The sequence below is a fragment of the Lytechinus pictus genome, chromosome 5, assembly GCF_037042905.1.
Source record: "Lytechinus pictus isolate F3 Inbred chromosome 5, Lp3.0, whole genome shotgun sequence".
Lineage (NCBI taxonomy): Eukaryota > Metazoa > Echinodermata > Echinoidea > Temnopleuroida > Toxopneustidae > Lytechinus > Lytechinus pictus.
The window spans coordinates 13,188,507-13,202,500 of record NC_087249.1 but is presented as its reverse complement, the minus strand read 5'-3'; positions in this window follow the sequence as shown (position 1 = coordinate 13,202,500).

Below are 13,994 nucleotides of genomic sequence, written 5' to 3'. Positions count from 1 at the left end.
ATGTTTGAACAATATCGGAAAACAATAAAGTAATACGGATCCAGGGGGCGAGGGGCCAGCCCCCCCCCCCCCCTTACTGGCGGACCAAAAAAGGGGGGGAAGAAGGGAAAAGAGATGAGAAAAAAGAAGAGGGAAACATAAGAGGAGAACAACGAGTGAATAAAATAAGAAGAGGGGAAGACTTGGAAGACTTCAAAAAATCTTTCATGTCAGTATAGAAAATTTTCGCTCGCGCATCGCGCTCGCAATGTATTTTAGGTGATCTACATGCTCAATATGGAGCTTAAAATATCTAATTTTGAAGTTAATATACAAAACATGTTTCATCTCGGAAATCGAACTTTCATCATTTTGTTGTCTCATCTGCATAGCAGAGTGAGACTATAGGCGCCGCTTTTCCGACGGCGGCGACGTCAATACTGCGATGACAGTGTAACTTAGAAAGTATATGGTCCTAGTTCATGGAACTTGGCCATAAGGTTAATCAAGTATTATTGAACATTCTGCCTCAGTTTCAGGCCACATGACCAAGGTCAAATGTCATTTAGGGTCAATGAACTTAGACCATGTTGGGGGAATCAATATCGAAATCTTTGAAATGTCATAACTCAAAAAATATGTGGACCTAGTTCATGAAACTTAGACATAAGGTTAATCAAGTATTACTGAACATCTTGCCTGAGTTTCAAGTCATATAACTAAGATCAAAGGTCTTTCAGGCCAATGAACTTTTGCCATGTTGGGAGTAATTCTTTTATCGATGTCATAACTTTCAAAGTTTTAAGATATAGTTCATAAAATGTGGAAATAGGGGTCATCAAGTATCACTGACAAGTCTTAGGTCGCATGATCAAGGTCAAATGTCATTTATTGTCAATGAACGTAGTATTGTATCATTATATGAATGGTGTTTTTTGTGAATAATTATTTTATAGGGGCATTTTCACGGTAACTGACGTTACACGGCACAATTTCACACACTTTTCATTGTGTGTATGATTATCACTCTCTCCATCATTTGTTGTTTTAGAGATAATCATACACACAATGAAAAGTGTGTAAAATTGTGCCGTGTAACGTCAGTTACCGTGAAAATGCCCATAGTAGCTTTCATTTTTTGAATCGCGTGATGCAGGTGAGACTGCCAAAGCCGCTCCACTTGTTTGATTTACAAATTGTTTTTATTTCTTCAAATGTGCACTGTAAAATTTTCTATTTTAGGGTTTGAATATTAACATTTTGTGCTCACAAAATTTAAAATTTGATTTGTCGGGTACCTATTATTTTCCTGTATTCTATAAAGTTCTCAAAATATTCAGGTCAGATAGTCAAAACGTATCAGCTAGCTAGCGCCGCACGCTCGCATATTGATTGGGGAGTTATGTATATGGAGTTATGTATATCCCAATATTAATTATATAACAAACTACTTACAATCCCCATTTCAAGACAGTTGATAAACAATTACGGCTCGCGATTTGCGCTCGCATTGATTGTTGAAAATATATTAACTCATGCATCTTATTCATAATTACAAAAGTGCTTTAAATGTCCAGTTTTTAGGCCATGTTATTAACAGATATTGCGCTCTCATTAGGCTTATTAGATTAATGAATAAGATAAAATTGTCCCCTTTTTCAGAATGGGATATCGACAAGTTTCATCTCGCGCTTAGGAACAGTAATAATAATGAAACATATCAGCCCTATTAATCTATACCCACCTCATAATTTTCCTACAAAGTGCTTGAAATGCAGAGCTAATCAAATTGACCCTTTTTCAGATCGGAATATAAAATGTTTTATTGATATTTTATTAATATTGAAAATATTATAATTAATACTTTAACCTTTCAATGACATCTCTTCTGATTGATTTAAGATGTATTCTCTTTTCGAAACACTACAATACTCTATCGTGAATGTTAGAGGGCATGCAGGGCACTGGTAACGATTATTTCATTGGGGATGCTGAAATCTCTCCTCAAAGGTGGGGGGGGGGGCACAATTCAGTTTTCCATTGTCATAAATTATATATATATATATATACAGTCAGTCAGTCACTTATTAGCTTTATTCTAATTTAAAAAAAAACATAGATATATAATTTGATAATGCAAGCGCAAAGCGCGAGCTTAAATTGTTGGAAATTTCATGTATTTTGTGAACAGTATGCGTATGTAACAAATAATTACTGCGAGCCCGATCAGCGCGAGCAGATATTTTCAATACACGTCCTGGCCTGATCGAAAAGGTACCTGCTATAAGGACTGTTTACAGTTACCCATAAAAACATACATATTTCACCAATCAAATAATGCGAGTGCGAGGTATATAACTATACAATTGATGCGAGCGGAAATAGAATTGAGATTTCAGACCCCAAAAATATGGACATTGCATTCATGTTTTGTAAATCAAGAAAATGACGGGTAATGGGGTATCTTCTTACATTAATAATGTGAGCTCGAAGGGCGAGCAAATTTTCTTAGATATCCTGATCTGAAACTAATAATTTAAGCACGTTTAAAGGGTACTCCAGACTGAATACAATATGGTTTGAACAGATAAAGCAAAATCAGACAAACAAAACAATTAAAATTTGATCAAAATCAGACAAGGAATATCAAAGTTATTGCATTTTTAAGATTTGCGTTATTCATTTCTTCATGAATATTTAATCAGCAAACTGATGATGTCATGATATCCCCCACTTGTTTTGTGTATTTTGTTATATAAAATTGGGTATATTTAATATTTTCCCTTCAAGAACCAAAACCATTGAATTGACAACTGATTTAGTGCATTAGATATTTTTTTTTGCTGCGACTTATTTCATTAAAAGGGAAACATACCATTCACATTTGTATGAAAAAATGAAACAATTTTGATTCCATGTAATAACAAAAGAAAAGGGATAGTGGGGATGTGACATCATCAACCCACCTATTAAATATTCATGACGACGTGGATATAACTGTTTTCACAAAATATTGCTAAAGTTTAAAATTAAATTACTTAACTATTTGTTATCAGATTTTGATAAAGTTTATTTACATATACATGTAAACATTTTCAGCCAGGAGTACCCCCTTAAATAGAAAACAAGCTGCATGCGAATCTGAATAAACATGCTTGTGCGTATTTAGATTTATACCTAGAATCTGGGCATTCTATTAAATACATTTTTTTTAAATGAAAATCAATAATGCGAGCGCGAAGCGCGAGCAGAAAATATTTGATATTCCGATCTGAAAAGGCGGGGGTGAATTCAAACACTATTTCAAGCACTGTGTAGGAAAGTTCTGAAGTAGGGGGGAGGGAGTTCTACAAAACGTCGTTCATTTCTGTGATTTATAATACCTGCCAGATTTCCAAGGGGTGCTGTCTATGGAAAATAACACACGCAGCACCCCCAAGGAAAATTTTTGGGGTGATTCATCGCCCCCAGCACCCCGCTTCCCGTCAGGGCATGTCATTGCGCAAAGAGGATCACTTATCCTTCTCTAGTTAACCTGTATGCTGTTGATCATTAAATGATATTCACAATCGAAGACTTTGATTCTCAGGGTCGTATAAATTCCTTATATCACTTTCTCATTTTTCTTATGCCCACCCCCCCCCCCCTCTCTCCCCCTCTCTCTTTCTCTCTCTCTCTTTCTCTCTCTCAATCCGGGCGGAAAATTATATCTAATAAAGTATCAATTCATAAAAATCTGATAACAAATATAGAAGTAATTAAATTAAGCAATATTTTGTGAAATCAGTTTCACACCGTCATTTATATTCATTAGGTGGCTGATAACGTTATGTCCTCAATTTCCCTTGTCTTATGTCATTACATGAAATCATAATTTCTTTCATGTTTCCATACACGTGTGCTTGATATATCTCCCTTATAACTAAATTAGTTGCAGCAATTATCTTGCGTATAAATCAGTCAAACTGATTTTTTTTTATTCTTGGTAGACAAAATTTGAATAATGTAGTTTCATATTATAATACACAAAGAATTAGTAGCGGGGATATGACATCATCGACTTGCTCGTTGCATTAATGAGCTAATGCATACTGTTTGAACGAAATAATTAAGAAGAAAAATCATATGTCATAAGTTTGTGTTATTCCTTATCTTATTTTGATGAAAATGTTCCGTGTTTTGTTTGTGCTCGTTGTATATTAATGGGCTCATGCATAGAACTGTTTCAACGAAATAATTAAGAAGAAAAATCATATGTCATAAGTTTGTGTTAATCCTCATCTGATTTTAATGAAAATGTTCCGTGTTTTTGTTCGTCTGATTTTACTTTATGTGTTCAAATCATCCCAATTTCAACCCGGAGTACCCCTTTAAAACACAAATCATCAAATCTTCCACAACTCATGGAGGGGGGGGTATACTTCCGGCACATGGGCTGTCCTTTTGCGGAAGGGACTTCCATTTCATAAACCAAATCCAGTGGCATATCATGGGTCACGGCGTGGGGGCAAAAGCACAAATTTTTTGTCACTTATTTAGTACGCGAAGCCCGCTCAATAGCCATGTATGCTGACCTGGTGGGTGTTTCATAAAGCTGTTCGTAAGATACGCATGATTTTACGCACGACTGGTGATCCTTTCTTGTGCTATTTGATATCCCTATGTAATTAAGTTATGAACTAAGAACATGTTCCAGTCGTTCGTAAAGTCGTTCGTAACTTCTCGAACAGCTTTATGAAACACCCACATGGAAAGAGACATTTTAAGGACTGTTGGTAGGAATTGTGAAAAGGATATAAAATAACGCGAGCTGAAAATGTGTATTCATGTAACTATGGCTATGTATGTCCGTATCTCACTAGCAAACAATACGAGCGCGAGCTGAAATCTCTGTATATTGCCCCCCCCCCCCCTCAAAAAAAGAAGATATTTACGGACTCTCTTTAAATGGATGATCCGGGCTGAGAATAATGTGATTCAATCATATATGAAGAAAAATCAGACAAACAAAACACTTAAAGTTGGATCAAACTCGGACTATGAATAACAAAGTTAAGGCATTTTTAAGATTTACATTATTTCGGTGAAACAGTCCTAGGCATGTCTTCGTGAATATTACATGAGCAAATTGATGATGTCATAGGTTTATTGAAATTTTTCTACCAAGAACTGGAAAAATGGGATTGACAACTGATTAACTGCATTAGATATTCATTGCTGCAACTTATTTCATTATAAAGGAGACACATTATTCACATATGTATGAACAAATGAAACAATTATGATTTCATGTAATAACATAAGAAAAGGGAAAGTGGGGATGTGACATCATCAGCCCACCTAATGAATATTCATGATGACGTGCATATAACTATTTTCACAAAATATTGCTTAACTTAAAAATTGAATTATCCGAATTTCATGAAATTTTCAGCATTTTGCTCTGAGAATTTTACACTATTTATTTAGATATGTTTTTAGCCCTGGGTACCCCTTTAAGAATTCATGAAGAGCCTACATATTATCTCACCATGGTCGGCAGTCGACTAATACGAGCGCGAAGCGCGAGCTGATGTTTTTGTATATTCAGACCTAAGCACAGGAATTTTTATAAAGCTCTTTTTTTAATCGTGGACATGATACGTTTCTCATTAATCAAACATTGTGAGCGCGAAGCGCGAGCAGAATTTTTGTTTAATCAGACCTGAAAAGGGTTCATTTGGAGGCCTGTCTAGCTAGCAATTTGTAGACAGCAAAAGTATTTTACTGAACAAAAAATGCGAGCGCAAAGCGCGAGCGGAAAATATCTGATATTCAGACTGTTAGGAATTCATGAAGTTCATCACCATTCCACTAATGCGAACGCGAAGTGAAATATTTTATACATAATAATCAGACCTTAGAATGTGACAATCTCTCTATGTAATCATGACAAAAACGCGTATGTCACAAATCAAATAATACAAGCTCGAATCGCGAGGGAAAATATAAAGTGTATAGTGACTTGCAAACGGAAAATTTTCATCGCTATTTAGTCCCCCTGAACGATATTAAGTATCTCACTGAACATACAATGTGCAAGCGCCATTGAGTGATGAAAACCATATGCCTTAACACGATGTTTCATCAAATTATGAAGAAAAAAAACTGCTTATATTACCAGTTTTAATTTTCCCGCTTTGTTTTTCTTTCCTTCTCCCTCTCTCCTTCTCTCCGGTTTTTTTTTCTTTTACCCCTGCCCCCATAGTTACGCCAATGACCATACCACTTTCATTTTATTATTATAATCTCGTATTCGTAGACAAAATCTTGACATCAAACCATATACAAATGTTATGATTGATCCATATACCGATTAGTTAAGTTCAATTCAAGCATGATTCAAGTTTCTCAATCGTGTTAGTACTGCTGATAAATTGAGTCACTATTTCACGTCTTTTTCAACATTCGCAAACCTGTCGTGCCGGAAAAAGATGAACAAATAAACAAAATATTCCTTGAAAATATGGCATTCTGACGATTTACCTTCAAATATTTAACCTCTCAATAAGGCCTATCTATTTAACTTAAATAGACTGCATTTCTCCCACACTGATCATAATATCAAGAATCAAGAATCTTTATGTGGAAGGAACAGCATTGCAGCAACCTAGTCCATTACGAGGGCCGCTGAAAGGTTTTGAAAGGGGGGGGGGTGACCATGCAAATATAAATCGGCGCCGACCGCACAGAAACATTGTTAGCCTAAACAGAGCGCTAACAGTAAGCTCAGTCACATCTTCCGGATTGTGAAGTCAAAACATTTATTTCCATGTGTAAGCAATGCATTGATGTAGCATTGGGCATCGCCGCCACATTACCGGTTGTGACAAGCCTCTGTTAGTGCGTTTCACTAGCTGACAACGGTCAGTACAGATGGTCATTTTCACGCTTTTGTACGTGGTTTTAGAAGGAAAAAAGGGGGGGGGGCTGAAGTCCACTAGCCTCCCTACCCCCCCCCCCCGGTTCCGCGGCCCCTGCATTGGAATCGAGTTCTAATTATAAGCAAGATATTTCAGGCACGTGGTTGATGTCAGTCTTTGTAAATTCGCAGACAAAAGATTCCTGTCTGGCTACACACTTGAAGTTGCAGGTCATTTACAAAGGAAATGTTCTTTTGTGATGAAAATTGCTTTTAAGCGACTCATACGTAAGTCTATTGCTTAAACTTTTAAAGGGAAAGTTCACTTATTATTGCTTTAGACAAAATTGATCGACCACATGCATGATCTTTAGACCAAATGGTCATTAGACCAATTTGGTGTTTGACCAAATTAATAGGCGTTGGACCAACTAGTCATTAGACTAAATGAGTATTACATTCAGTGCATTTTTAAACCCAAATATGTAAGATCAACTGGTCAGTAGACTAAATGTTGCTTTACCAAACTTGTTATTACATATAATTAAATGTAGCCCAAATGGTTTACGAGTGTTATCAGACAAAATTATTAATACGACGAACCAGCATTAATGGTAAATACCAAAATAGATCAACTCATGTAAGACCAAGCAGGATATCGATGAAATAACCATATAAATTGAAATTAGACGAAATGGCTGTAGACAATCTGGGATGAGACAAACCACACAGTAGACAGCTTTTGTAGACCAATTGGCAAGGCGAATTTCATACCGGCCCTTCTATCTCCCAACCCGACGCCATGGCCGAAGGGTGATAGAAGGGCTGGTATGAAAAGCACTGAATGAGCGAGAATTTCAACCGTAATCCAAATACAGAGCAGTAGGCTACATATTATTCTGTTTCTCAGTCGTTAAGTATCTATAACTTAGGCCTATAAAAATCTAGACTTAAGACCCGACTTAAGGGCGATCTTATGAATATTTATCAGCTTTGTAACGCCACACCAACTGTAAAACGGCATATTTTTATAGACCTACATTGTTGGTTCGCAAGTTCGATTTTGGTCAAACGTTTAACGTTAGGCCTAATTAACCTAGAGTCTACTCACCCGATTAAGAAGACTTAATTGACTCGATTGGCTCTACAATTATAGAAAATAAAAAAGTGAAATCTAAATCCTCCCTATTCATTTCTCCAGTAATTTGGGCCATACTTTCGTTCGACCTTGCAGCTGCCGAGCTGACCGACCGCCATGTTGAAATCGTAATATGCTATTGTATCGCGCTGCGCTTGACCGGTGATGACCGACCGACATAGCCGTAGTCGGAGGGTAGGTTGTTTCGCCAGTCGGCTGCGCGTACGTGACCCACGGAAATATTTCCGTGACGTGACCTGGCAACAGGCGACCGACCAGTGGTGACATACACATGTACGATCAGTATCGTATTTAAAGGAGAATGAAACCCTTGAAACCAGCTGAATCCATATCAAAGAGAAAAATCAAAGAAACATATTGTTGAAATTTTGAGGAAGATTGAATGAATAATAAGAAAGTTATGAGCATTTGAATATTGAGATCACTAATGTCATGTAGATCTTCCCATTGGCAATGCGACCAAGATCTGTGATGTCACACACGTACAACTCCCTCATTACTTTAGTACTTATTTCACTTATATTCTCACTTTTATAGAGTCTATCACAAGGTGAGGTGTTCTCTTTATATGAGAGGACAAGTACAGAGGTTTCACTACATTATATCATTGATGAATCGTTTGTCATATGATTAGAATGAGCAAAAAGAGATGTTTTGGGGTATATTTTCAGTGTCCAAAACGGGAGAGTTGTTCATCTGTGACATCATAGATCTTGGTCGCATTGCCAATGGGAGGATCTCCATAGCATTAGTGATCTCGACATTCAAATGCTCATAACTCTTCTATTGCTAGTCCTATTTTACTCAAACTTTTGTTGATCTTATTCTTTGATTTTTCTGCTTTCACAAAAGCTAACTTGCTCCAAGAGTTTCATTCTCCTTTAACCGATTATTTGCCTCTCTGTACGATGTACCGATAACAATAATGACACGTCTTTCTAAAATTTTAAGAATTTTCATGTTTTTTTTTGTGTGGTATAAACACGTAATTTCTAACACTAATTTTCATTCCGATAACAATAATCGCGTTGTTATTATTTCATACAAATATTTCATATTAATGTTCGTTAAAAAAAGACGATAATTTTGACTCTGGTGCGATATCAATACGATATTTTTTTTAACCTGGCAACGGCTCATAAGAACGACTGGAAAGTTTTATTCCAGATGTGCTTTTCAAGCTAGCCCTCATACCCCACATTTGTGACAAGAATAAGAATCATACTTGCATAATTTATTTCAAAATGTCGACATTTGTCTAAATTTATCTAACATTATTTCTCGTGTACAGAGTTAAATGGGGCCAGCGTTGTTTAGCGGAACAAGAGGTGGTACAGAGAATGAATATTTTTTTCCTTCCCTGATTTTATCTCTCATAAATACACTCCCCATTTCAATTCATTAAAACGTGCTTGAAATTTCCGGTTTTGCGATTCCATATATAAATATTGTCCAGTTCGCAATCCGCGCTCGGATTCAGATTTAGAAGGATAGCCATCCTTGCCATGATTACGGGACATTTTACCGCTTTTAAAGCAAAAGCAAATAAAATTTGTCTAAATCTCAAAAGTTTTAGCTCGCGCTTGCAAATTTGAGATAACTTTATTAAAAGCATGTTTGAAGTGTTATGTTTATAGTTGAAAGAAAGTGCTGAGAATGTCAATTTTCAGGTCGGATATAAAAAAATACTTTGGGGGGCATTTCAAGATGCCAGAACAATATATAATTAGAATATCTTAGTAACATGCTCCTTGTTTTCTGTTGATATATCCGTGATACTTGGAGCCTTTGCGGAGTAGGCCTGTTGGGATTTTGTTCTTTCTTGGGCCCTGTGACATCAAGTTTAGCAATTGATAAGTGTTTTAATTTCTACCATTGACTGTGTTGATTATTGTGCACGATCTATGGTAAATATCAGCCCCCAAAATTAATTGCTTACATTTGTGTGACCGGGTCCTTGATACCCACTAATGATATATTCATTAAAAAATTAACAAAGGTATTGGGATCCAATTTGCATACATTCACCTGCTTAGCCCACGTCTATGGCAAGCTTTCGTATTGTAAAAAGCATCTTTCTTTAAATTATAGCAATGAGTACAATACAGGTATGTTAGTAAAGGGGGGGGGCATTTTATGAAACGAATAGTTCGCGACTTGTTTTTCTCCGAGCCAATCAGATACAAGATTTCAGAAGCTTTAAGCTTACAACAAATAGCCAGTTAACGTTACTGACTCATTTGTTTTTTAAGAGATGATCCCCTCGTCTATTATCATGTGATTAGGGTTGCATTAGGGGAGGAATTTGTCGATCACAATGGTAAAATACGGAATGTACACGGATTCACAGCACAGATAGGTATGTAAAACAGGTGATGAGTTCCCTCGCGGGGGTAGACATAATTATTGCCAATTACAGGTACCCCCTATAGAAAATGTTTTGTGACTGCTTTACTTCAGTGAATTTCCTTTGTTTTGTACTTTACAGCATCAAGCCAGAGACACGCCGTCAGTGGGTCATATCGGTGCTATATGAGGCCAGGTCGTGCACACGGAGACCATGTGGTACTGAGGAAGGTGGAGGTACCTTTTCTTATCCATGTTTTCGTACTGCAGAAGATGATTCAGTTCAACAAGGTCGGAGTATTTCGATTCAGGTAGGTTGATATATTTTCTTCCTTGCTGATTCTAATTTTCTGAAGCATTTTATAAGTCTTTTAATATGAAAGTCCGTGAGAGAGAGAGAGAGAGTTATGTGGTAAACAGGTATCGTTTAAGTCAGGACGCCGGGACTCTGTTTCTGCAGTCTTATACATTTCTTAAAAGCATATCTGATCATATCCAATTTATTTTGTATCCGAAACGTGACTGTCATGCTCCGCAGTTATTGTTGTATTACTTACATTCTGAACCAAATTTGACCTATTTACGACCCAAAAAACCTTCATCTGTCATTTTCTTGTTTTCCATTCCGAATGTTTCACATATTTGCATTTGATTTGTCGTTGGCGCCATTTTGATACGCATGTTTTACCATAGACATGATAAGTCCTACTCCTAATTAACTATATCTAGGCCACTCCTTGACGTTTTACTTTCAAGTCTTGCGCATTAATTTAAGACCAATTTTGCGACGCCCGGATGCGCGGTTCCGAAATTAAGCAACATTTTGTAAGTGCATGTCGACCAGACCAAAAATTGCTCAAAAACGTGATTTCTAGGGACCTGGAAACGATTTTTTCAGTGGGGGTGCTGAAATCTCTCAAAGGTGGGGGGCACAATTGAGTTTTCCATTGTTCTTTTATACACACACACCTCCTCACACACACACTCACACACACATATATAATATATATATATATATATATATATATATATATATATATATATATATATATATCACTTCTTAGCTTTTTTTTCTCGGAAAAGAACATAGATATATAATTAAATCGAGCGCGAAGCGCGAGCTAATTTTTTTTTGAATTTCATGTATTTTGTCCTGAAAATTGAACATTTTGAGCAATGTTTATGGTCCTGAACAAGATGCGTATGTAACAAATAATAACTGCGAGCGCGATCAGCGTAAGCAGATGTTTTTAATATACGCTCTGGCCTGATCGAAGGAACCTGTTATGAGGACTGTTTGCAGTTACCCATGTAGACGATACATATATCAACAATCAAATTAATGCGAGCGCAAAGCGCGAGCTGAAGAAATTGACATTCCGACCTACATACTGAACATTCTAAGCACTTGTTGTAATCATGAACAGGATAGGTATATAACTATAATTGATGCGAGCGCGAAGCGCAAGAGGAAACAAAACTGTGAATTCAGACCTAAAAACGAGACATTCTAAGCACTTTTCTTATGAACAGGATAGTTATATAACTATACAATTGATGCGAGCGCGAAGCGCGAGCGGAAATAAAAATGAGATTCAGACCTAAAAATGGGACATCTTAAGCACTTTTCTAATCATGAACAGGATAGTTATATAACTATATAATTGATGCGAGCGCAAAAAATTTGAGATTTCAGACCTAAAAACGGGACACTTTATTCATGTTTTGTAAATCAAGAAAATTATGGGTAATTGGATATCTTCCTATATTAATCATGTGAGTGCGAAGCGCGAACAGAAAATTTTTGATATTCTGATCTGAAACTTGAAGCACGTTTAAAGGGGTACTCCAGACTGAATGCAATCTGGTTTGAACAGATAAAGAAAAATCAGACGAACAAAAGAATGACTATTTGATCAAAATCAGATAAGGAATATCAAAGTTATTGCATTTTAAAGATTAGCATTATTCCGGTGAAACAGTTATAGGCATGTCTTCATTAATATTCAATGAGCAAACTGATGATGTCATATCCCCACTTGTTCTTTAGTATTTATTATATGAAATTAGGTTTATTCAATATTTTCCCTTCAAGGACCAATATAATTGAATTGACAACTGATTTAGTTCATTAGATATTCTTTGCTGCAACTTATTCCAATAGAAGGGAGACATATCATTCACAATGGTATGCAAAAATGAAAAAATGTTGATTCCATGTAAAAACATAAGAAAAAGGATAGTGGGGATGTGACATCATCAACCCACCTATTAAATATTCGTGACGACATGCATATCACCATTTTCACAAAATATTGCTAAACTTCAAAATCAAATAACTTAACTATTTGTTATCAGCTGATTTTGATAAAATTTGTTTGTTTTGAAAAAAAATGGATTGATAAAATGTATTTGATATATTATCAGTACCCCCCAAAACAAGCTGCGTCTCTGAATAAACATGCGTGCGCGTGTTTAGATTTAGACCTAGTATATCTGGGCATTCTAAATACATTTTTTTTATCAATAATGCGAGCGCGAAGTGCGAGCAGAAGATATTTGATATTCCGATCGGAAAAAGGGTGAATTTAAACACTATTTCAAGTACTGTGTCTAAGGAAAATAACACACACAGCACCCCCAAGGAAAAATTTTCGGGTGCTCAGCACCCCCGCTTCCCAGGGCCATGGGGCAGGGCGAAAAAGACTGAAAATTTGATTTCTGTTGTCTGACTTGTACTTGTTTATAAAAAAAAACACGGGGCGGTCAGGCGCGCGCACACTTGGTTCGACATAAAATCTGGAAGTTTCAAATCCATCCACACCCATGTCCCTCCCTGCTATCGAGTAGTATGTATGGTTATCACGTATAGCGCGCGACCACGTCTGTATCGGAGTGCCGAAGCTTGATTGAGTCGTGTTAGGCATGTTAGGAGGGATATATGTTATTGGAATATGTGAAAGACAGTAGTACATGATTTGTGATTGTCGTATGTGATAATTACGTACATAATAACATATCTATAAGAAAATACAGGGGGAACCTGATTTCGTGGGGGTGCTGCCTATGGAAAATAATACACGCAGCACCCCCGCTTCCCAGGTCCATGGTGATTTCGTGTACAAAGTCAATGCAAATTGTGTTTTCAACCCAAAATTATAAATGTATGATTATTTCTTAGTATTGCTGGTCTAAATGGATTTATATTATGCCTTTTATGATCTCAAAAGAGTCCCCGACAAAGTTCATCGAGAAAAAAACAATGAGAAACTTAAGGTAAAAAAAAAACTGAAATACACATAAGAAATTGCCAAAACAATATAATACATAAGAAATTGATCTGATATCGCATTTTTTTCACATTTTCTAAGAACACCACAAATAGTGTCAACACCAAAAATTAGAACATTTGGGGCTTATTTTTGGGAGTTAGAGGAAAAAGTATGATTTTGCATACTAATTACGCATAAATTAGCATAATCAATCAATAACAATTTGGAGAAAATAAATCAATATAGAATTTTGTAGATTATATCCCAGACAACCTGCATGCCGAGATCTCAAAGGGGCCTGGGACCCCCCATCCCCCACCGGCCATAAGATCTCTCA